The sequence below is a fragment of the Bubalus kerabau genome, chromosome 1 (assembly GCF_029407905.1).
Source record: "Bubalus kerabau isolate K-KA32 ecotype Philippines breed swamp buffalo chromosome 1, PCC_UOA_SB_1v2, whole genome shotgun sequence".
In the NCBI taxonomy this organism is placed as follows: Eukaryota; Metazoa; Chordata; class Mammalia; order Artiodactyla; family Bovidae; genus Bubalus; species Bubalus kerabau.
In genome coordinates, this window is record NC_073624.1 from 118,917,462 (window position 1) to 118,943,313 (window position 25,852).

General features: G+C 36.1%; 2 long non-coding RNA genes across 11 annotated transcripts in view; one reads left to right on the forward strand and one right to left on the reverse strand.

The window, feature by feature from the left end:
• Nucleotides 1-78: 78 nt before the first annotated feature.
• On the reverse strand, nucleotides 79-23,804 carry LOC129657087 (uncharacterized). 3 transcript variants are annotated; one of them, XR_008716545.1, is made up of 5 exons: nucleotides 23,668-23,804; nucleotides 22,562-22,605; nucleotides 21,243-21,353; nucleotides 6,738-6,872; nucleotides 79-575 (listed from the first exon to the last, which is right to left on the reverse strand). It is a non-coding gene; the product is annotated as an uncharacterized LOC129657087 (long non-coding RNA). The 3 variants fall into 3 exon arrangements; XR_008716543.1 differs by lacking the exon at nucleotides 79-575 and adding an exon at nucleotides 921-2,708; XR_008716544.1 differs by lacking the exon at nucleotides 79-575 and adding an exon at nucleotides 4,429-4,556.
• The window catches only part of LOC129657101 (uncharacterized), a 110,262-nt gene continuing 107,402 nt past the window's right edge, over nucleotides 22,993-25,852 (forward strand). For all 8 annotated transcript variants that reach the window (XR_008716546.1, XR_008716549.1, XR_008716547.1 and 5 more), the window contains exons 1-2: nucleotides 22,993-23,424; nucleotides 23,706-23,974. This is a non-coding gene — a long non-coding RNA (uncharacterized LOC129657101). The remainder of the gene's footprint in view (nucleotides 23,425-23,705; nucleotides 23,975-25,852) is intronic.

A 25,852-nucleotide genomic window follows, 5' to 3' on the forward strand; every position in this document is an offset into this window, starting at 1 on the left:
TTAGTCTTTACCTCTTTGTATTCTTTTAAAAAAATTAAATCATAAGAAACTATGATTTTGTATTTCTGCTCCACAGGTAAGGATCTTAAAAGTTGCCACTCTATTCTAACAAGGAAAAAGTTAAACAACTTTTATAGGATTTATTAAAAACTTGGACAATTGCTGCCCCAAGGTTTGAAAAGTAGACCTGAATACAAGAAGTAAATTTACAGAATCAGAGACTCAACATTGGGAATCATTGTAGGAACAAGTGCCAGGATAGAGGAAAATCTGAACTGTAATCAATAAATTTATGGAGGCTCAATATGGATAAATATGAGAGTTAAATACTCCAGAGACACCCAATCTGGGAGGTGATGGTGGTGGTTTAGTTGCTAAATTGTGTCTGACTCCTGGCGACTCCATAGATTGGAGACTGACAGGCTCCTCTGTCCTTGAGATTTTCCAGGCAAGAATACTGCAGTGGGTTGCTATTTCCTTCTCCAGGAGATCTTCCCCCACAATTTTGTGATGTTTAACTCAAGGAGATCAACCATGTCCTCACAGGAAGTTATCTGAGAAAAATCCCTTTCTGCCTGGGTAAGGTGAGGATAGAGAGGAGTCATTTTGACATGTACCATTCCACTCTATTCTTGTTAGCAAGAGATGTCCTCAGGAGGAGCTAGTTAACTAGTGTCTTGCCTTTGGGGGTCTTATCAGAGCCTAATACACCTGGAAGAAGAGATCTATTCAACTCCAGCTCTCTCTAATCATCATATCCTACCTAAAAGAAGAGGAAAAATAGGGTAACACCTGTGAAGTTCACAGTCCAGACATGGCAGGTTTACTAAAAAGACTAAAACCTAATCATAGGAATATAGAACAGTTCTTTTCCCCCAATACCTCACTCCCACATTACTAAAGATCTATTACACTTCCTTTTACTTGGTAGATCGTGTTAAATTTTCAAGAAAAATGTTGCAAAGTTTACCTGAGTCCCAAAACCACAATTTGAAGAGACAGTGCAAACATCTGAACCAGACATGACAGAGATGTTGAAACGAGGGTGGAAATTTAAGACAACTATTATTAATATGCTAAGAACTGTAAACAATAAACAGCATACAATAAGAAATAACAATGTAAGCAAAGAGATGAACATCCTACAACAGACCCAAAAATAAATATTAAAGAAACACTATAATAAAACTGGAGAATGTCCTTAATGTGCTTATTAGTAGACTGATCACAGTGAATGAAAGAAACTCTGAGCTTAAAGATATCTCAATTGGAACTTCCAGAACTGAAAAAAAAGTGAACAAAGGATAATAATAAAAACAGATAGCCTGTGGAACGACTATAAAATATGTGCACATTATAGGAATACAAGGAGAAGAAAAAGGAAAAAATACAGAAGGAATATTTAAAATATAGGAATAAGGTTCTCCCAAACTGATGTCAGACAACAAACTGCAAGTCTAGGAAGTTAAAAGAACACTAAACAGAATAAATGCTAAAAAGCTACATGTGGCATATCACTTTCTACAGAAACCAGAAAACTACAGAAAACTGAAGGTCCAGAAAAAAAATCCAAAAAAAAGAAAGAAAAGAAAAAATACTTATCTAGAATAAAGATAAGATTGCATCTGACTTCTACTCAGAAATTTTTCAATCAGGAGGAAACAAGTGAAATATTTAAAGTGCTGAGAGAAAAGAAAACAAACAAAAGTATCCTGTAAAATTATCCTTTAAAAGTAAAGGAGAGATAAAGAACAAAGTTGAACTTAACAACACCATCCAACAACTGGATATAACTGGCATCCATAGAATACTTCTGGAGGAGGAAATGGCAACCCACTCCAGTATTCTTGCCTGGAAAATCTCATGGATAGAGGAGCCTGGCAAGCTACAGTCCATGGAGTTACAAGAATTGGACATGACTTAGCAATTAAACCGTCCTATAGAGTAATTCATCCAACAACAGGAGAATACATAATCTTCTTAAGCTCAAATGGAACATTCAGCAATCCATAAACTTAAGAATGAGGGGCTATTAAAAAACACTCTTTCAGCAAATTTAAAAGAATAGAGATCATACAATGTCTGTTCTAAGTTTACAGTGGAATTAAACTAGAAACCAATATCAGAAAGATAACTTGAATATTCCAAAATATGTGGAAATTAACAACATAAGTTCAAATAACGAGTCAAAGAAAAAAATCTCAAGATAAATTTAGAAATATTTTGAACTAAATAAAAATGAAAGCACATAAAAATGTTTGGGATGCAATGAAAGAATTGTAACACTGAAAGCAAATAGGAAAAAAGATAGGTCTGAAATCAACAATCAAATTCTAACCTTACAAAACTAGGAAAACAAGATTAAGTTAAATGAAAAAATATGCAGAAGAAAAGAATAAGAACTAAAGCAGAAATAAATAAAATTGAAAATAGGCAATCAATAGAGAATATCAATAAAGCCAGAAGCTGTTTCCTTGAAAAGATTCAGGTCAATCAGATCAGATCAATCGCTCAGTCATGTCCGACTCTTTGCGACCCCATGAATCGCAGCACGCCAGGCCTCCCTGTCCAACACCAACTCCTGGAGTTCACTGAGATTCACGTCCATCAAGTCAGTGATGCCATCCAGCCATCTCATCCTCTGTTGTCCCCTTCTCCTCCTACCTCCAATCCCTCCCAGCATCAGAGTCTTTTCCAATGAGTCAACTCTTCGCATGAGGTGGCCAAAGTACAAAAAGATTAATAATATCAATAAACCTCTATTCAGGCTAAATAAGAAAAACAAACAATACAAATAACAAATATCAAGTATGAGATAAGGGCATCACTATGTATCCCATGGACATTAAAGGGATAAAAAAGTACTATGAACAACTGTATATGCACAGATTTAATAACTTGGATAAAACAGGTCAATTCCTGGAAAGAAACAGTTGCCAAAACTCACACAAGAAAAATTAAGCTAAATGAATAGGCCTATATCAATTTAAGAAATTAAGCAAGAAATTAATAATCTTCCAAAACAAAAAGTACCAAGTCCAGATGGCTTCACAGTAAATATGTTCTTTCTAAAATAGGAGAAAACCAAGCTGACCTTAGATATGGTGATAACTTTTACTTATAACTCTAATGGCATGACCCATGAGAGAAAAAATTGATAAACTGCACTTTATTAAAACTAAAAACTGCTGTTCTGCAAAAGGCAATGTCAAGAGAATGTGATGACTGCGGAATTTACTTTTAAAAGGCATATCTGATAAAAGATTTTTATCCAAGTTGTATAAAGAAATCCTAAAATTAAAAATGGCAAACTGAGAAAACAGATAAAAGAAAATTTAAATAACAATGTATATTTATTCACCCTTTATCTGTTGTCAGATTTAATACATCTGGCAATATCAAATGTTTCTGCAGATGTCCAAAAGTTATTAGGCACTTTCTCCTCCAAATAATATTCAGGGAAAAAGTATGATGTATTTCATTTAGGGTCAGTAAAGCAATATGCAATTCTATTTAAAATGTGCCTCATTATACAGCAACTTGGCATTTAGGAATATAAAGAGAAACATTTGGACCATGGCTTTGCAGTATATTTATCATATATTGTTTGAAAGAGCAAAAGTGAGTAACAATCAAAATGTTCTTCAGTAGAACTGGTCAATAAAGTAGAGTATACATGCACTTGGAATGTTAAATGAAGTTGATATATCAACATGGTTATATCTCCAAAGCATAATGTGGAACTAAGAAAAAAAACCCCATAATAAATCAGATAATGTGTCCATACATTAATGAAAATCAATATTAAATATAAACATAATAGGTTCAAGGTAGAAGAATTCACCACAAACTCATGAGTTAGCTTCTATAAAAAAGTACCAATAGGTGTGTGAGCGGCTGGGGAACCTCCAACTACATGAGCAAATGCATGAACAAATGTAGTACTCTACTTGTCAAAAAGTACTTGGTTTTCAGGCATAAGGAAGATATTATGCATATATTTCTTGGCTAATTTTTTAGAATAGACTATTGATAAGAAAATGATCAGAAGAATGGATGTTAAACTATTTAACCCCATGGACTATACAGTTCATGGAATTCTCTAGGCCAGAATACTTGAGTGGATAGACTTTCCCTTCTCCAAGGGATCTTCCCAACCCAGGGATGGAACCCAGGTCTCCGGTATTGCAGGCGGATTCTTTAACAGTTGAGACAACAGGGAAGTCCAAGAATACTGGTATGCATAGCTGATCCCTTCTCCAGCAGAACTATTAACCATTTTTAATAGTAGATGGGGGAAATTCATGTCTATAATCTATTTTATTTCTAATATATTCAAAATTTTCATTCAAATATATTCTGAACTAGATGTATATTAATTACATTCTAAAAATGCTGAAGTTTTATTTATATTTTAAAAAATGTTTATTTTTATGTTTGGCTGCACCACATATTAGTTATGGCACAAGGGGTCTGCAGTCCTCATTGCAGCATCGGGATCTTCAGCTGTGGCATGTGGGGTCTAGCTCCCTGATCAGGGGTAGGACCCGGCCCCCCTGCATTGAGAGCATGGAGTCTTAGTCTCCAAACCAGCAGGGAAGTTCTGAGCTTTACCTTAATACCTAAAGATCAACCAATGATTTTTAGAAGAAAATTTGAGTGGAACATATTTATAATGGGAGTTATTAATTTCAAAGGAAATTGAAGTGCAGAGTAAATGGAAATGTCCCTCTTTACTGCACACACCTCTGTATTATTTCTAATATGAGAGAGGGTTTATATATAATACGTAAAATTAAAATACAATAAAACTATATAATAAAGAAGAAAAACCACTTAAGTTATGTCAGAAATGTACAACATAGACAGAAGTATCTAGTGCTTCTAGAAATGAGGATAATGCTGCTTGACATAATTTTATACATATTTACTTTGGGAAAGCCCTATTTTTAGCAATGTGAACTTTAAAAAGATAAGGAGATCAACTCTATAACTAAGAATGCCTAATAAGCTAGACACTTTAGAGAAAGTGTCTAAAGCCAATAACTAATAAGCTAAAACCAAATTCAATTGCTTGTGATTGCATCTTTTCTTTGTTAAAAAAAAAAAAAAACAGTTAAAAATAACTTTGGAAGAATCCTCATAAAGAGAACTATTTGCTTTGTACTGGAAGTCTGCACTTAACAAACATTTCACTGATACTTGAAAGTCATTGATTTTGAAGATGTGAAAGTGAATGAATGACTTAACTTTCACAAAATCCTTTATGAATATTAAAGCAGTTGTAAGGAGTACTAATTAGATGCCTTCTCAAGATAAAATACATGTGGATAAATCAATAATAGGCACTATATTTGATCAATGCTTCTTTCTACAGGTTTCAAGATAAATGGATATACCTTATGATAAATAAATGAGTCTAATTGATATAAATGAAATATAATTGTATAATATCTACACAAAATAATCAATTTTTCCTTAGAAATGATAATTTATGGTCTGTTATGTGGACAATAATTACACATCAAGTCCATCTGATTATTCAATCTATTGTTAAAATGAATAAAAACTATTAATCACAAATAAAAATTATTTATCTTCCTCTATTCCACAGCAAAATGAGTTTAAAGTTATGACAACTGGTAACTTATTAAAGATTTTTTCCAATGTGGAATGTGAAAGCATAGCCATGAAATTTTCATAGTCTATTCTGCTATATTTTATATTTAGAATAGGCCAGGTATTGATGCATGGCTTTGGATCTTGATGCTTTGTTTTTTTGAAAATATTGATATACTGTTACACAAGTATCACAAAGATTGAGGCATTTCTTATCAAACACTATTGGTTATTTTCCTTGAAATGACAGGCTATCGTTATTCACTTTAGAGAAAGCGTCGACCAAATACTCTGTCTGAATAACCACAGTGTGTCTGTTGATCTCTTTTTCTTTTTGCTAAAATTATGTTGCATGCATAAAGCAGCTAGTCAGCTTATAATTTAAAAAAACTGTGTAAGTGATTTTTATCAGGACAAACATGGTGGTGTGGTACTTTTAAGACCTGCTTTCTGTACATTTTCTATTTTTAGCACAGAATATTACATGTAGATTCAGGGGATGAGTTTTAACAAAATTGTATTTTTAATGCTTCATCAAGGACATTTTAAAGTCAAGACAGTTTTTTTTTTTTTAATTGTGAGTGTATAGCAGTAAAAATAGGACTAAGCACTAGTACCGCTATGTTGATTCCTACCAGAGCCAGTAGTTTTACTTACTACGGCTTTTCTACCATCAGTGCAAATGTCAACTCAGAGAAAGAGGTTATTAATATCTTAGTATTACTATGAGAATAATTTTAACTCCATGAACCTCTTGAAAGTGTCTCAGAGGACCCAAATATTCTGCAGATCACTCTTTGAGAAATCATTTCAGGGGGCAGCCACAGTTAGGCTCCAGAAACTTGCTGCCTTGAGGTAACACAGGCAAAAAACAGCTAGAAATTTAGCTTATAGCACAATTAGGATTTTAACAGAAATAACGACACTTCTACAATACTATTGGCAACTAATTGAACTTAATAGGAGGTGTGTGCTCAGCAGCTGCAAGATAAGTAGATCTTCTGCACCTGCCTGCCATATGATCCTGGACAACATTTTATATATGGAGGCATAACTTTAAACTTTTATATGGAGGCATGAACTGGGTTCAGTCAAGTATTTGGTCTAGATGGCCTTACCAACACCTTGCTGACTCAAGGCGATTCCTTAAAACACCTCCAGCTGTGGAAATGTTGGGCAGAAGGAAGAATCCAAAGATGAAGAGATCCAGCTCTCAGATCAACTGATAGCCACAGTCTCTTGTAGACCTCCTCCTACAAAATAAAATGCAGCATTGTAATACAGGTGAGAATATTTGAATCAGATTTGAACTAGTGCCCCTGCTGGCACCTATTTCAGTTCAGTTCAGTCGCTCAATCGTGTCCGACTACTTGCAACCCCATGAATTGCAGGACGCCAGGCCTCCCTGTCCATCACCATCTCCCGGAGTTCACTCAAACTCACGTCCATTGAGTCAGTGATGCCATCCAGCCATCTCATCCTCTGTCGTCCCCTTCTCCTCCTGCCCCCAATCCCTCCCAGCATCAGAGTCTTTTCCAATGAGTCAACTCTTCGCATGAGGTGGCCAAAGTACTGGAGTTTCAGCTTTAGCATCAGTCCTTCCAAAGAAATCCCAGGGCTGATCTCCTTCAGAATGGACTGGTTGGATCTCCTTGCAGTCCAAGGGACTCTCAAAAGTCTTCTCCAACACCACAGTTCAAAAGCATCAATTCTTTGGCGCTCAGCTTTCTTCACAGTCCAACTCTTGCATCCATACATGACCACTGGAAAAACCATAGCCTTGACTAGATGGACCTTTGTTGGCAAAGTAATGTCTCTGCTCCTTAATATGCTATCTGGGTTGGTCATAACTTTCCTTATAAAGAGTAAGTGTCTTTTAATTTCATGGCTGCAGTCACCATCTGCAGTGATTTTGGAGCCCAAAAAATAAAGTCTGACACTCTTTCCACTGTTTCCCCATCTATTTCCCATGAAGTAATGGGACCAGATGCCATGATCTTCGTTTTCTGCATGTTGAGCTTTATGCCAACTTTTTCACTCTCCTCATTTACTTTCATCAAGAGGCTTTTCAGTTCCTCTTCACTTTCTGCCATAAGGGTGGTGTCATCTGCATATCTGAGGTTATTGATATTTCTCCTGGCAATCTTGATTCCAGCTTGTGCTTCTTCCAGCCCAGCATTTATCATGATGTATTCTGCATATAAGTTAAATAAGCAGGGTGACAACATACAGCCTTGATGTACTCCTTTCCTGATTTGGAACAAATCTGTTGTTCCATTTCCAGTTCTAACTGTTTCTTCTTGACCTGCAGTAATCTTGCCTGGAAAATCCCATGGACCCTGGAGCCTGGTAGGCTACCATCCATGGGGTCGCAAAGAGTCAGACACAACTGAGCGACTTCACTTTCACTTTCAAGTATCATCACACTCAATCACTTAAATGAAAATCTAGCATTTCTAATCTACTGTAGCACATATTTTTTCAGTCTCATGCAATATTTATCCTATATTATCATGGGAAAGAAAATTTAGAATAATGATGATGTGTAATGTCATTGAGAAAAGAAGTGAATCTCTATAAGTTACCTAAATACAAGTTGCAATTCAATTTAATTTCTTTCCCTCTTTTTTATTTTGGTCTTTAAATCAGAAATAACATCGACATTTTCTTGAGACATCACTTCTATGAAAAAAATTCCTTTTCCCTCTAAATGTCTATGGACTTCTAACTTAGTAGTTACATAATTATGATAACATTATAGTTTACTGCCTATCACATTTCACTTTTTATAAAGTAATACATGTGAAAAATATCTTCCTTTGAGACTTCTTAGGGTCATGTAAACTGTCATCTCATTTTAGGCTACCAGACAACAACAAAAAAAATCCTAAAAGGGCAAGAGTAAAGCCACTAATCTTAAATGCTTACCTGACATACCAAGCACTCAGGTAGGTATTAAGATATACATTATTTTAATTAAACTTGAGAATAACATGTGTAACCATTATTTTCCTTCTTTAAAAATAAAAGGGCTTTACATTATCATTTCTAGAAAGATGCTGCTGCTGCTGCTGTCACTTCCGTCGTGTCCAACTCTGTGTGACCCCCATAGACGGAAGCCCACCAGATTCCCCCGTCCCTGGGATTCTCCAGGCAAGAACACTGGAGTGGGTTGAAAGCTATTGTACTAAAATTAAAATATTGAACAGAAAATAATTCAAACTAAAGAAAATCTAAAAGTGAAAGTACACTGAGAAAGAAATGAAAAGAGATAAGACCCATTAATATGCTTTGTTTCAAGTAAATATATCTAAAATTGTGTTAAATGAGATAGGCTTTGCCACTGTATATCAGAAAAACATTTTCTGAGGTAGGGAAAATTAGAACACTTGGAAACCAGAATGTTTTAGATTTTCATGAATTTCCCTTCCTAACACTGCTGATTACAAAGATATTTGCATGTAAATAGGAATTTTCTACTCTGTAATCAGCAGGCTGTTGCTTCAGTTTGCTGTGCATACTCTCACCATGTGTCCTTTTTTTTTTTTTTCCTTTCATCAGTAATCAATTCAAATACCACAGACACTGGGTTGTGACATCATCAAATAATCCAAGATTAGAAACACTTATAAGATCAAAAGGGGGAAAACACTTTTTGTGCAATAGTCTCAAAACTCTGCAAATAATGGTCACTCTAAAGTAAGGGAGATTTTAATAGTTTAATAATGCTTAATCTACCATAAGATGTGCAATCAAAATATTGATAATAATGTCAATATGTGGATTTGATGCCTTGCCCAAGTCCAATAACTTCACTGCTAATCTCAATGAATAGTTTATTCACATTTACCTTTTATCTTCAGACCTCTTATAGAATCTAACTGCACTTTCATATAGAATTTCTCCCTTTGGAGGAATATATGTGTCAACACACACTAGTCAGATAATTAGTATAATGTAAAAGTAGTTATTTTTAATACTCCAAGGCATCTACTTGAGTATCTGGCCCATGACACATGGTAAATAATTACCTGCAGATTAAATTAACAGAGATATATAATATCAAACAGCTCAGTGGCTCAGTACAATTTAATATGATACCTGTTTTCCCATTAGAAGATGGCTATTCCACAAACATAAAATGTGTTTTCAGAAACGAACAGGGAAATAATTCTGGCAAATCAAGTTCATGTGAAGAGCTGAATGAATAGCTGAATACAAACATACTATTTTTTCAATACTAAAGTATAAATTTTCAGAAGAGCCAGAATAAAGGCATAAGCATTTGAAAACAATCAATTGTATTTTTAAAAAATTTCATATTTAGAAAATAAGGGTGATTTTTCAGATGAGCATTTTATGCTATAAAAAGAAATTAAAGAATGATAGCTGCTTATCTTTTTAAGAAACCAAATTCTCATATTTGAGCAACATCAAAAACAATATATTATGTTGAATTACCTCCCACCAATTTTAGATATCCAGGCTTGATTTTTATACTTTTGACTATCCGTTTACTCATCCAACTACTTTCTTGACATCCTGACTTGAATACATAATAGGCACTTCAAATAAAATTATCCTCTCCCAAAACAGAATTCATGACATGTTCCCATATTGGGGTAGGTAGGTAGAATAGGAAAAAAGAGTCCAGAACGGTGGTGGCTAAAAGACAAGGAAGATAAAAACCCAGGAAAATAAAACAAAGGAAAGTCCAAGGACCAGAGTGAGAACCTCAGGTAAAACAAACAGCACTCCTGGCCAGCCCAATTTACATAGGGCAGGCCCAGGGGGAGGAGAAAAAATACATAAAAAGAGGAGCCAAAATTGGGCCAGGGGCTTCTTGTCTCTTCATGTCTTTCCAGTTGGCCTGCCCTCATGCCTCAAGGTTGTATTTTCCTTTACTTTCTAAATGAAACTGAGCTGTAACATGGAGTTGTAATTCTGGGCCATCTGAGGGCTGTAACGCTGGTCCATCACTTCAAATTTTTATTGCAACGAGACAGAACCGAGGAAATTACACACTTTCCCGACACTTGTTTCTCCTCCTAAGAAAGAACTATCATCAAAAGTTCAGCTGGTCATACCAAGAAAACATAAGAGCTATTGTTGATTCTTGTCCTACCTTTCATTTTTAATTCATCATACACATTTACATATATGTATGCATACTTTTGGGAGAAGGCAATGGCACCCCACTCCAGTACTCTTGCCTGGAAAATCCCATGGACAGCGGAGCCTGGTAGGCTGCAGTCCATGGGGTCACTCAGAGTCAGGCATGACTGAGTGACTTCACTTTCACTTTTCACTTTCATGCATTGGAGAAGGAAATGGCAGCCCACTACAGTGTTCTTGCCTGGAGAATACCAGGGACGGGGCAGCCTGGTGGGCTGCCGTCCATGGAGTCACACAGAGTCAGACACGACTGAAGTGACTTAGCAGCAGCAGCATACACACTTCTGAGTGTCCCTTGGACTGCAAGGAGATACAACCAGTCCATTCTAGAGGAGATCAGCCCTGGGTGTTCTTTGGAAGGAATGATGCTGAAGCTGAAACTCCAGTACTTTGGCCACCTCATGAGAAGAGTTGACTCATTGGAAAAGACTCTAATGCTGGGAGGGATTGGGGGCAGAAGGAGAAGGGGATGACAGAGGATGAGATGGCTGGATGGCATCACCGACTCAGTGGACTTGAGTTTGAGTGAATTCCGGGAGTTGGTGATGGACACGGAGGCCTGGCATGCTGCGATTCATGGGGTCGTAAAGAGTCGGACACAACTGAGCAACTGAACTGAACTGTACTGATACATATATTGTGATTCTATCCACTTATCTGTTTCTACATTCACCCCTTTAATCACGGCAACATAATCCTGAGAGTTTCCTCTTTTGAACAATTTTGGGTAGTCTTAGATTTCTTTTCATTTGTATGTTATAAATTTCACAAAATGACTATTAATTTTAGTGAAATTTATATTAAAATAAGTTATCCCACTAGAAAAAAATACACAGATGCATAACAGAAAAAGAGATTTGCAAATGCACATGTGAGTAGGCATCATGTTTTTGTAGAGCATGTCACTGGCTATAGAGAAGTAGTTTGAGTTTTAAAATAATTCACTGTGACTAGTCTATGTGGATGGAGGGCTGTGAGAGAAGCATCTTCAGATTTTTTCAAAATAACTTCTTTATATGTCTTTTATTAAACACACTTACATTGATTGCTGTGCAATTTACATGGCAAAAGGAAATGATTCATAGTCTTCATGACTGCCTGAATTCATTTTTTTTTAATGTTAATTGTAAACAGAATTGGGGATTTTTGCAGCTGGCTTTTAGTTTTATGATGGTAGACTCTTCACCTAAAGTGAAATCAAGGTTTTGAGATCAGACAAGGATGAAGACAAATTCAACTTTTGGACAATATGTCTGTCTGTCTGTCTGTCTGTCTCCTTTCCCATTTTATTCCCTTCCTTTTTTTTTTTTAAATTCCTTCTTTCTTTTTGTATAAAAAAGTATTGAGCTCATTATGTAATAAGACCTATGCCAGGAACCAAGTATAAAGAGACAAATAAACACATTCTCAATGTCCTCAACGATTTCTAGTTTAGCAGGAAAATCAGATAGTTAGAGGAATTTTAAACATATCAGGAGATAAATAAGATTAACTATTCTTATAAATGGAGAAGGCAATGGCACCCCACTCCAGTACTCTTGCCTGGAGAATCCCATGGATGAAGGAGCCTGGTGGACTGCAGTCCATGGGGTCTCTAAGAGTTGGACACGACTGAGCGACTTTACTTTCACTTCTCACTTTCATGCATTGGAGAAGGAAATGGCAACCCACTCCAGTGTTCTTGCCTGGAGAATCCCAGGGACGGGGGAGCCTGGTGGGCTACCGTCTATGGGGTCACACAGAGTCGGACACAACTGAAGTGACTTAGCAGCATTCTTATAAAATGTCAGAGAAAGTTTCAAAAGAAGAGGAAGCATTTGACCTCAATTTGACCTATCAAAAGATGTTATCTCCCTGATATACATGATTGGATTTCATGAATATTTTTTCTTAATTATTACTTTTCCTCTCTAAGTAACATATTATCCTGGGAGATTTTCAATATTTCTTTCATGAAAATCAGGTTTCAAATTAAATCTAAGAAAATCATGTTGTAGCAACTTAATTCACCGCACATTCCTGTGTCTACACTTTTAGGTAATGAGGGTAATGCAAACACTGACTACATGTGCCCAGCAATCTTTCCCTGGTGGCTCAGAAGGGAAAGAATCTGCCTGCAATACAAAAGACCTGGGCTCGCTCCCTGGGTTGGGAGGACCCTCTGGAGGAGGACAGGGCAACCCACTCCAGTATTCTTGCCTGGAGAATCCCCATGGACAGAGGAACCTGGTGGGCTACAGTCCATGGGGTGACAAAGAGTCAGACACGACTGAGCAACTAACCAGCAGCAGCAACAATCCAAAAACTTGCAGTTTATTATGTAAAAAAAAAAGTGAGGAAACATGAAAGTAACCTTGTTAGCTGGCAGACTGGAAAAAATTATATTACAAAATTATAAACAGTACTATGCAATCACAGAAAAAGAAAGACTAATTCCAAATGAAGGATCATAGAAGCTTTCCAGAAATGATGGTCAATTGAGTTCCTAAGTTGTTCTTAGGTGAGTAAATATGCAGGTAGAAAACTTATCAGTTCAGTTCAGTTCAGTCGCTGAGTCATGCCTGACTCTTTGTGACCCCATGAATTGCAGCATGCCAGGCCTCCCTGTCCATCACCAACTCCCGGAGTTCACTCAAACTCATGTCCATCGAGTCGGTGATGCCATCCAGCCATTTCATCCTCTGTCGTCCCCTTCTTCTCCTGCCCTCAATCCCTCCCAGCATCAGGGTTTTTTCCCAGTGAGTCAACTCTTTGCATGAGGTAGCCAAAGTACTGGAGTTTCAGCTTCAGCATCAGTCCTTCCAATGAACACCCAGGGCTGATCTCCTTTAGAATGGACTGGTTGGATCTCCTTGGAGTCCAAGGGACTCTTAAGAGTCTTCTCCAACACCACAGTACAAAAGCCTCAATTCTTCAGCACTCAGCTTTCTTCACAGTCCAGCTCTCACATCCATACATGACCACTGGAAAAACCATAGCCTTGACTAGACGGACCTTTGTTGGCAGAGTAATGTCTCTGCTTTTGAATATGCTATCTAGGTTGGTCCTAACTTTCCTTCCAAGGAGTAAGCATCTTTTAATTTCATGGCTGCAGTCACCATCTGCCGTGATTTTGGAGCCCCAAAAAATAAAGTCAGCCACTGTTTCTCCATCTATTTGGCATGAAGTGATGGGACCAGATGCCATGAGCTTAGTTTTCTGAATGTTGAGCTTTAAGCCAACTTTTTCACTCTCCTCTTGCACTTTCATCAAGAGGCTTTTTAGTTCCTCTTCACTATCTGTCATAAGGGTGGTGTCATCTGCATATCTGAGGTTATTGATATTTCTCCCAGCAATCTTGATCCCAGCTTGTGCTTCATCCAGCCCAGCATTTCATGACGTACTCTGCATCCAAGTTAAATAAGCAGGGTGACAATATACAGCCTTGACGTACTCCTTTTCCTATTTGGAACCAGTCTGTTGTTCCATGTCCAGTTCTAACTGTTGCTTCCTGACCTGCATATAGGTTTCTCAAGAGGCAGGTCAGGTCGTCTGGTATTCCTATCTCTTTCAGAATTTTCCACAGTTTATTGTGATCTACACAGTCAAAGGCTTTGGCATAGTCAATAAAGCAGAAATAGATGTTTTTTCTATTCTTCTAAAAGCAAGGAACTCTCTTGCTTTTTTCATGATCCAGCGGATGTTGGTAATTTGATCTCTGGTTCCTCTGCCTTTTCTAAAACCAGCTTGAACATCTGGAAGTTCACGGTTCACGTATTACTGAAGTCTGGCTTGGAGAATTTTGAGCATTACTTTACTAGTGTGTGAGATGAGTGCAATTGTGCGGTAGTTTGAACATTCCTTGCCATTGCCTTTCTTTGGGATTGGAATGAAAACTGACTTTTTCTAGTCCTGTGGCCACTGCTAAGTTTTCCAAATGTGCTGGCATATTGAGTGCAGCACTTTCACAGCATCATCTTTCAGGATTTGAAATAGCTCAGCTGGAATTCCATCACCTCCACTAGCTTCATTTGTAGTGATGCTTCTTAAGGCCCACTTGACTTTACATTCCAGGATGTCTGACTGTAGGTGAGTGACCACAGAATCATGATAATCTGGGTCATGAAGATCTTTTTTGTACAGTTTTTCTATGTATTCTTGCCAACTCTTCTTAATATCTTCTGCTTCTGTTAGGTCTATACTATTTCTGTCCTTTATCAGATAGTGAAGTGAAGTCACTCAGTCGTGTCCAACTCTCTGCGACTCCATGGACTGTAGCTACCAGGCTTCTCAGTCCATGGGATTTTCCAGGCAAGAGTACTGGAGTGGGTTGCCATTGCCTTCTCCAGGAGATCTTATGACCCTGGGATCGAACCCAGGTCTCCTGCATTGTAGGCAGATGCTTTACCCTCTGAGCCACCAGGGAAGCCCACCTTATCAGATAGAGGTAACATAAATTGAATATATCCATAGATATTTGAAAGTGGGGCAAAGAACAAGAGGAAAAATGAATCCAAGTTTGGGGGAGTCTCGTGCTTATAAACCAGGAAAAGGATCCTTAAGATAAAACAAAATTAAAATTACAAATACAAATTATGTATGAATGTGAATTTTTATTTATAATAAGAAAATTGTTATTATTTTAATATATATTATATACAATATAAATAGACTTCCCTAGTGGTTCAGACAGTAAAGCATCTTTCTACAATGCAGGAGACCTGGGTTCGATCCCTGGGTTGGGAAGATTCCCTGGAGAAGGAAATGGCAACCCACTCCAGTATTCTTGCCTAGAAAATCCCATGGACGGAGGAGCTTGATGCAGGCTACTATCCATGGGGTCACAAAGAGTCAGGCACAACTGAGCGACTTCACTTTCACTTTCACAATATAAATAATTATACAATTGTTAACAATATATAATTGTTATATATATAATATATATAATTGTTATACATGTTACATATACAATATATAAATAACTGATGAATATCACTTTTAAAGGAAAATTGCACTGGACACTTATTAAAGAAAAAAAAGAATTTTTTTTTCAAGACCACTGCATTTGGAGAGAGCAATTTGTCACTGTGGAGAACAAAATGCAGGGATATGATTAAATTCTGAGGTGAGCTGGTGAAAAAGTGGGGGAAAGTTGGTTAGTGTGATAGTTCAATGTATTTGCTAAGTGTTGCTTTGGAAAGTTAGGTTCCTACATTCCCAGAGGGATTGGGAGACAGGAACTCTACCTTTCTTGACTTTTACATTACAAATGAATGACACTCATTTCACTTTTAGAAAGACATTTCTAGATGCAGAAGATTTCTAACTCAAAGAAGCAGAGAAAGAATTAATTACTTCAAGTTTTACAAAGTAAATGCTCTAAGAGAAGGGAGACAGAAAGAAACCTGTGTAAAGTATAGTCAAGCTGAAGAAATGGTTGTCTATTATGTTCACTACCAAAATTATCAAATCCTGAGAAATACTTGTAAATTTCTTACACATTTATATATTAGTTTTCTTTTCTGTAATCATTAGATACACTATATTTGATTATATCTTCATGTAGCAACAATATTCTGATATCATTTCTTATAGAAAAATTCCATTTTCCCTTCAGCAAGTTTGGCTAAAATAAATTTAAATTTAAAGAAGTTTATCTCAGATTTACTACTTATGATTAATAGTATCAATAAAATTTTAGGAAGAAATTACTTCCAGATTTGTTTTATATGTGTGCTCTAAAATTTCATAGAATTGCACATTTTTTTGTTCAATAACTAATCATAAATATTCTCTGAACTAATCACATCCATCCACCAATCTGCCAGAAATTTCCTTGCTGTTGTTGTATACTTTGTTTACATTAATTTTGTCCGTGTTAGTATTTCATGTCAAATAAATAAAAAGTTAATAAAAATCTGAATAGTGTGATTAGGTAAGGCAAACTCAGATATGTGGAATAGGCATGAGCAAGGTGTGGTCTGGTAGAACTCACTTTGACTACTGTTTGGTGTGTAACCTGAGCACCAGTTTGCAGAACACTAGTGAAGCATTAGGAAAACTGGGCAGAAAGGGGTCAGGCATGGTTGATTCACAACAGAAATGTATATAGTATGTTCATAAAGCTAAACATAAGATCCCCTCTATTTTTGGGGGGGGGTTCATATCATACAGCATGTAGAATTTTAGTTCTCCAGCCAAGGGTGGAACCCATTCCCCCTGAAGTTGGAGCACAGCCTTAACTACCAGAATGCAAGGGATGTCCCCCTTCTACCTGTGAAATCTAAACGATGGAACCGAACATCATTTGGCTATTTTTGTAAAGACAGTGATTTCTTTCTTCTTTCAAAAATACAAATAAATTGCCAGATGAAAGTGATAAAACTGGAAAATTTTTGTTAGAATGACAAATTTTGTAACTGAGTTTTTTTTTGTTTAAATTTCATCAAATAAATTGTTGCAGTTATATGGAGGACAGATAATAGGCTTGCCTTGCTGAGCAAATGGAAGAGAAAGAATCAAATAGAAGAGAAAGTTAATTGAAAGCTGATCTAAGAGTTAACTTGAACAGAATCCCATTACCAGCTCTATAACTATGCCTTTGCATATATATAGGGAAAATTTTTCAAGGACAGTATAAAGCAAAATGTGCATTACATGCCATCTAAAGTAAGTTCCATTTCTGTGCTTGAATGGATAAAATGCTGCAAATTGAACACTGCTTGAAAAGACCTACTGAGAGACTGGAAATGATATTTTAAAAGGCCTTCAATGTCATGGAGGTAATTACTTTTCTTATGAAATAAGTGCTATCCTATGTTAGTAAAAGGAAAAGATGACACTGTTTGTCTTGTTCATTGCTGCAATATGATTTATCACAGTTCGTTTATGAGAGCCTCATATTTCCTTGTCATATTTTGATTATGATTTTTTTCAGGGAAAATAATATTTTCACTTTTCAATTTAAATTTAGTGTACAATCATAGTTGTCTGAAAACATATTGACAATCACAACAACACACTTGGAAAAATTAGAGTTCAATTCAGCTTTCCTTTTTTACTTTAACGAAACTACACAAGAGAAAATAAGAGAAGACTGAAACAACTTCACATTTGTCTGGAAAAAGTTGAACACATTTAGAAAAAGGATGACAGTGTTTTAACCATATCAAGTTCATAGTAGTCTGATTTTCAAAATCAATGTGGCTTATAATGATATACTTTAAGTATCATCTGGAAAATTAAAATAATTCTTTCCAAATTATTCTTTGGAGAATTCTTTCTACATTCTCTCCACTATGTTCATACATAAAAGAAATTGCATTTCTAATCAAATAAGGAATAATTTCCTCAGATATATAAAAATAATATGACATTAGGTTAGTATACACCCTTTGAAATCATTGACTTGTCTAGTCTTCATGTATATTCTTTCACAGTTTGAGGTTGTTTATAAGTTTATTCAGGAAGGTTTTAGTGTCATTTCTGTGTTACACTTTAAAGTACATTTTCCTTTGAAGTGGACAAAGACTAGAATGTCATATTTTGCAAGCTAAGATGATTTATAATTAAATCACGTTACATAAAAAAAAAACTTTAATTGTAAAATCAAATTTATCCAAGTCCTTCCTAACAAGAATTATTAATACAATAAAGTATGAATAGTACCATTGGGTCTATTAGTTGGTAAAACCTTCGTAGAGGGACAATTTCAATCCACATATAATCAATTAAAATGTACTTACTTATATGCCAGCAATTTCATTTCTATGAATTTATAACAAGGCAAAATTCTCTCCATTCCAACATTTTAAAGATGTCAACTATTTGATAATACCAAAATGTTAAACAATGGTGAACCTTTCAAATTTGGTCTTACTTGGCAATAATTAAAAATGATATTGGTGATATATATAGAAAATATGTTCATAATAATTCAAATGATTGTTCTCTAAGTCACTAAGTCATCTTTGTGACCCCATGGACTGTAGCTCATCAGGTTCCTCTGCCCATAGGATTTCCCAGGCAAGAAAACTGGAGTCGGTTGCAATTTCCTTCAAGGGATCTTCCTATCCAGGGATCAAACTCATGTCTCCTGCTTCAGCAGATAGATTCTTTACCACTGAGTCACCAGGGAAGTCCATTTAAAGATCAGATCAGATCAGATCAGATCAGTCGCTCAGTCGTGTCCGACTTTTTGTTACCCCATGAATCACAGCAGCCAGGCCTCCCTGTCCATCACCATCTCCCGGAGTTCACTCAGACTCACATCCATAGTCAGTGATGCCATCCAGCCATCTCATCCTCTGGCGTCCCCTTCTCCTCCTGCCCTCAATCCCTCCCAGCATCAGAGTCTTTTCCAATGAGTCAACTCTTCTCATGAGGGGGCCAAAGTACTGGAGTTTCAGCTTTAGCATCATTCCTTCCAAAGAAATCCCAGGGCTGATCTCCTTCAGAATGGACTGGTTGGATCTCCTTGCAGTCCAAGGGACTCTCAAAAGTCTTCTCCAACACCACAGTTCAAAAGCATCAATTCTTCGGCGCTCAGCTTTCTTCACAGTCCAACTCTCACATCCATACATGACCACAGGAAAAACCATAGCCTTGACTACTATATATAAATTATCAACATTATATTTCATTATTTTACTTTTTGAATGTGGTTTAAATGTACATAGAAGTTTTGGGAAAGGACAGAAACCAAAATATCCACCAATGATTGATATCTTATTTAATAATAAAACTCAAAATTCATTCCCAATACATTATTTGCACTGAAAAATGTTTGTGACTAAATGAATAAGTCAATGAACACCATCAATTAAGAAAAATAAAAATAATAATTTGAATAATAATATAATAATAATAATAATATGGATGTATATTCTCACCCATAATGTTGGACATTTTTCAATGACATTCTTGGAAATGCAATAAGGGAAAAATCACCGTTAGAAAAAAAAGAAACAAAAATTAGAAAGGAGGAAAAGAAAACTATAATTATTTGCAAATGATAGTATTTTATAAGAGAAAACAGAAGAGAATTAATTAAAAATTTAAAACTGTATACATTTTAAAGAGTGTGACTAGAATTAAATCCAAATACTACATACAGCAATAAAAGAAAATTAATGGAAAAAAAGATGCCGACACTCAAAATGGAAATAAATAATGAAATGCCTGGAAATACATTTTACAACTTGAATCTATGAGCATATGTAATTGTAACTACATAATTTTTTACAATACATAAAAGAAAATGAATAAGTTAGGCTATTTATCCTTACTATGAATGAGAAGATAATATTTAAATATACCAATTCTTAAGCTGATCAAAATATTTAAAGCAATCTTGATATTTCCAATGGTGACATTTTTGGACTTGAACATGAGGTCAATATGAAGGAACCAAGTCAAAATAGTAAAAAAAAAAAATTAGAATAGAAATAAAATGAATGGGACCAAAAACAAGTAGACAATTTGCTACACTATACTTCAAACCCCAAATTATTTTTAAAGCATAGTGCAAATTCAAGAGCAGGCAGATATATTAAAACACATGTACAGAGAACATATAAAGATACAATTAATATATAATGTGGTATGTAACAAAGTTTGCATTTTTATGTGAGACATGATGGATTATCAGTAAATGAAGATGAGGTAGTAATTTTTAAAGTATGAGGTTGAATTATTCCAAATCTTATATCAAAGAAATTCCAAATGGATGAATATCAATATTTAAAAAAATCAGAGAAACCAAAACAAAGCTAGAAAAAATATATAAATGAATAATATCCCATACTATTGAAACCAACACAAACCATTTTACCATAACTGAGGAGGTTAATATATATATAATATACATTTATTATGCATATCATATATACATGTATTATGTATATTATATATATATTTATTATGTATATTATATATACATTTATTATGTATATATACATATATACACATATTATTATATGTATAATCTATATACATACAATATATATACATATAATATATATTTATTATGTATATTATATATATAATAAAAAGATTAGGAGGGGAAAGAGAGGAAGAGAAAGATTGACTTTTTAAATGTTAAAATATTTATGCCATTATCACATAGAATTCATTGTCTTTTTTAATTTATAGAAGAAAACAGCAGTAGACTTTCTGTATTTTCTAAATATATATAATTTGCATCATAAGAACAAGAAATAACTAATTTCACTTTTTAAAAGTCCATATTTGTTCTATCAGTTTTATTTCTGGCCAAGTGCACCTTAAATGGGAGAAGGCAATGGCACCCCACTCCAGTACTGTTGCCCGGAAAATCCCATGGATGGAGGAGCCTGGTGGGCTGCAGTCCATGGGGTCGCTAAGAGTCAGAAACGACTGAATGACTTCACTTTCACTTTCCACTTTCATGCATTGGAGAAGGAAATGGAAACCCACTCCAGTGTTCTTACCTGGAGAATCCCATGGACGGAGACGCCTGGTAGGCTGCAGTCCATGGGGTCGCACAGAGTCGGACACGACTGAAGCGACTTAGCAGCAGCAGCAGCAACACCTTAAATAACCTGTCAAGAGATATGAGAATACTATGTATGTATACATCATATTTTTTCAGGAACAATCATTCCAGCTATATTTACAATAATAAACTGTTTATGCAATCTGAATTTAACACACCCAGGCATTCATCGCTATAGAAAACCATTCATACTTGTAAAATGAGGCAGATAATCAAACAAATATATTGAACTGAAAATATTTAATTGGTCTTAACTTCACTTAACCACAAAGTATGAATGTTTTTCCATAGCAATGAATGCCTGACTGTCTCTCTTGTGTTCATTTCACAATGGCAACCATTTTTTCATCTTTCAGATGTACCCTACCTCCAATCCCTACTATATTTAGCTCACTATTTTCCAGGCAATGTGTCTTTTAACACAAACACTTTAGTTTTGGGATATCATTTGGCATCTTACTATGAAAAATGAAGATTTAGTTTTCTTACATCCTCTATACACAGAGATACACAATACACATAGCCCATAAACATGCTTTTCATTAGCCCATTCTATCAATATTGTCAGATTTGGCTAGACAAATATTCAGTATTTATATTCTTGGAACTGTATTATTTTCCACTCAGACATGTGAAATACTCCAATTGGGTTTCATTTATATAATAGTTTTTAATCAATAAATAATTGCAATAGTTATAGATTTTAAAAGTTATTCAGCAATGTATAAGAAGTAGTTATTTCTACTTATTTCTCTTACAGACTTACAAGCATTTTTCGAGTATCTTGTTTTTAAATTAATGTAAAAACATATGCATTTGTAATAAATATTTAGGTAAAATAAACTTTAAGAATAAAGCTATAAAAACACAGTGCTAAAAGAGAGCACATACTGATCTATGACTTAAGTAGAATTAACACAAATACAGAGTAATGAAAATGACTTTTTTAATGAGTGAAAACGTACATTTCAATACTAATTTTAAAAAGAAAGAAGGAAATGCTTTCTAATACTAGTGTAACAATTTACGTTATGTTGCCATCTGTTTTATTTTCTTATCTACAGACAGAAAGAAACATGATAATGGTATTATTATAGTTGTTTTCTTCACTACTTATTGATCTTTACCTGTTTTCTAGGTCTCCAGCTATGAATTTTATGTGCTATATTAATTTTGCATTTTATAGAACAAAATATTTGATATTAAAAAAGCTGTTTTCTTCCAATTAAACTGCATTTCATTAAGTCTAATTACCATATCATTGGGCTTCCCAGGTGTCTCAGGGGTAAAGATGCCGCCTGCCAATGGAGGGAGATGTCAGAAATGAGAGTTCGATCCCTGGGTCCGGAAGATCCCATGGTGAAGGAAATGGCAACGCACTCCAGTGTTCTTGTCTGAAAAACTCCATGGACGGAAGAACCTGGAGTGCTACAGTCCATGGGGTCTCAAAGAGTTGAACACAAGCTGAGTGACTGAGCACACATCATTATGTCATCATTAAAATTTTCTTATTTAACCCATTTAGTTATGTAATAATTTCCAAACTTTGTTTGTCTAGGCTCAAAGTCTTTAACTTTCCCCCAAACCTGCTTCCCCTACCTCTGTCATGAGCAAAGGCCATTAAGACACCCCAGGATACGAAAATGGAATCTGGGTAATAAAGTAACACTAACCGTTTTTTTTTTTTTTTTTTTTTTCCCCCTTTGTGCATCATCTAGTTTGGTCCTAGAGTGCTGCACGCAGATGTCTTATTTCAGGCTCTTCAGACCAGCGTCCCCAGCGCAAAAAGGGCTGCGACCTCTAATGGCTGAAGCGGAGGATGCTTCAGCTCTGCCGGCCATGCGCAGAAGAGCTGGCAACTCAACCCTCTGTGCAGAGACACCGCACTAAGTACACTTCGCCCGGCACTGTCATCTGGAGTCGAGCAGCGCAGCTGCCTAGGACCCACAAGAACCCTGATCTCTTCTGACTGGCAAGAAACTAATGAAGCAGCCTGTTGTGGAGAGAGTAGACTAGATCGACTGGAGCAGGAGCTCGCACCTTTGCCAGCTCTAATCAATCAAGCTTTACTTGCTTCCTGAACTGTACTCAGTCTATTGCTGCACCAACTCAGGAGGGTAGGTAATGCCCCCTGAATCTTTTATCCTCAGTTAATGTCAGTGAATATTTGCAATTGCTCAAGCAAAAATCCTGAAGTCATTTTTTACTTATTTCCACTCACACATCAATCCTGTTGCCGCTACTCTCAAAATGTATTCTCCACCTAACCAGGGTCTCAATGTTTCCCTAAACCACAGGAGTCCATTCCCCGGAATCTCTTGATGAATCTCTTGAATGAATCTGAATTCAAATGCACTGACCTGTTTTATAATAAGCACTGTGCTTTATTTTGTTGAAGGAGGCCGTGAAGACTATGTGAGCTCTGGCTGAACTGCCAGCTGGAAGGAGAAGTTTGAAGTGCCTCTTGCTTTCCCTTTGTCCCTGGACTGTATGACCCATGTATTCTTTCTGAGTGAGGAGCTTTTCCGAGGATGCAGCCTTGAGAGAGTAAGGCAGTGTTGAGATCATCTACGCTGAATACACAATTGAAACCGAGTTAAAGCCTCTACATAAGCTTTTAAGATCCTCGCCGGCAGGTGTGCAGGCTTCACGAGACAAGTCTCTTATGTAAGTTCCCATGTTTATTTATTTATTTTTATTTTAAATTCCTTTCAAGACACAAAACCATATCCTCACCACAAAGCTTTCTCACGTGGCAGTTTAGGAACTTCACCCACTTCCCTCCCATTACTACTGCTCCTGCCCCTTTTGTGTCGGGTAGACCCTGAACTGAGTCCCTTCCCTACCAGGTGCCGCTCCCACTAACACAGAGAGAGTAGGTTCGGCAGAGCAGGACGGGAAAATTACCTGCTGATTAAGGTATGGGGAAGGGAGTGCTCCAGCTCTAAAGACTCCTTCTCCCAGAGGGAGGGAAGTGGGATACTTTTAAGGGGTAAGAAGTAGAATGGGTCATCAGAACTGAGGAAAAGGGGATGATTTTCAGCAACAGCCAGAGCCATGAGCAGTCCTTCTGGTTCCCTTGCAGAGGGGCTAATTGTGCCTAACAAAGTGCAAGTACCACTTTGGGCAGCGATCCTAGCATGGTAATGAAGCAAAGGCAACTTTCAGACACTTTGGGTGCTATCTCTGCAGGCACTGCCCACCTGGTCAGGTTGGAACCGGTTCTGGGTGGTTGACGGTCTCCATCTTGGGCCTCTCTGGCTCGGGCTGGTTCTGGGGTTTTATTTACATGGCAGCTACTTTAGTCTTGGTTTCTGTTAAGCAGGCACAGCTGTGGGATTGGACTAAGATTTGTTGTGAAAATCAAAGGAAAGTAGGTGGAGCTCAGTGCAGGTGTAAGTCCTTTCCCAGTGACATTGCCTTCTCCTTAACCCTGGCAACGATGAATGGGTTCTCTATTCCCATACTTTTATTTCAAAAATATTGTATAAATGATATCATACAACATGTAACCTTTAGAATTTACTTTTTTTATGCAAAATAATTCCCTGGAGACTATCTAAGTTGTGTGTAGCAATAGTTTGTTTCTTTTCATTGCTGATAGTATTCTATGACATGTATGTACCATAAATGTGCTTAACTATTCACCCATTGAAGGGGTTCTGAGTTGTTTTCAGTTATTGGGATAATGCTTCTGTGTATAGGTTTTGTATATGTTTTCATTGTTTTGAAATAAATGACTACCCAAGAGTGAAATTTATGGGTGGCATGGAGGTTGCATATTTAGTTTTATTAAGAAATTGCCAAAGTGAGGATGCTATACCAGTTTACATTTTCTCCAGGAGTGTATGTTTAATTTAGTATTTCTGCAACATTGTTAGCATTTGGTAGCATTTTATATTTTAGCCATTCTCCTAAGTATGTGGTGATATTATGGTTTTAATTTGCATTTCCCTTATGGCTAATGATGTTCTCTTTTGCCATCTGTATATTATTTTCAGTGAAATGTCTATACACCTCTCTGTTACATTTTCTCATTGAATTGCTTGCTTTTTGGTTGTTTGTTTGTTTTACTATTGAGTTTGAGAGTTCCTTTTATATTCTAAATACTAGACTTTTGTCAACTATGTGGCTTGCAAATATTGTCATCATATCTACAGCTTGACTTTTCTTTATCTAAATAGTGTCTTTCATGAAGATTTAAAAACTTTCCCCCAGTTTTATTGAGATACATGTGACATGACATTAGTGAATTTTAGATGTAAAAATGCAAAAATTTTTTTTCATGTATATTTATGGGGAATGGTTTTTTAGCTTTGATGAGGCTTAACTTGTCTGTTTCCTTTTTTCCCTAAATGGATCATGCTTTTGGTGTTATGTCCAAGAGCTTGTTGCTTAATCTCTGGTCAAGAGGACTATCATCTAAATTTTTTATAGTTTTACATTTTACATCTATATCTATGGCACAATTTGAGTTAACTTCATATGTACTGGAGAAGGCACTGGCACCCCACTCCAGTACTCTCGCCTGGAAAAATCCCATGG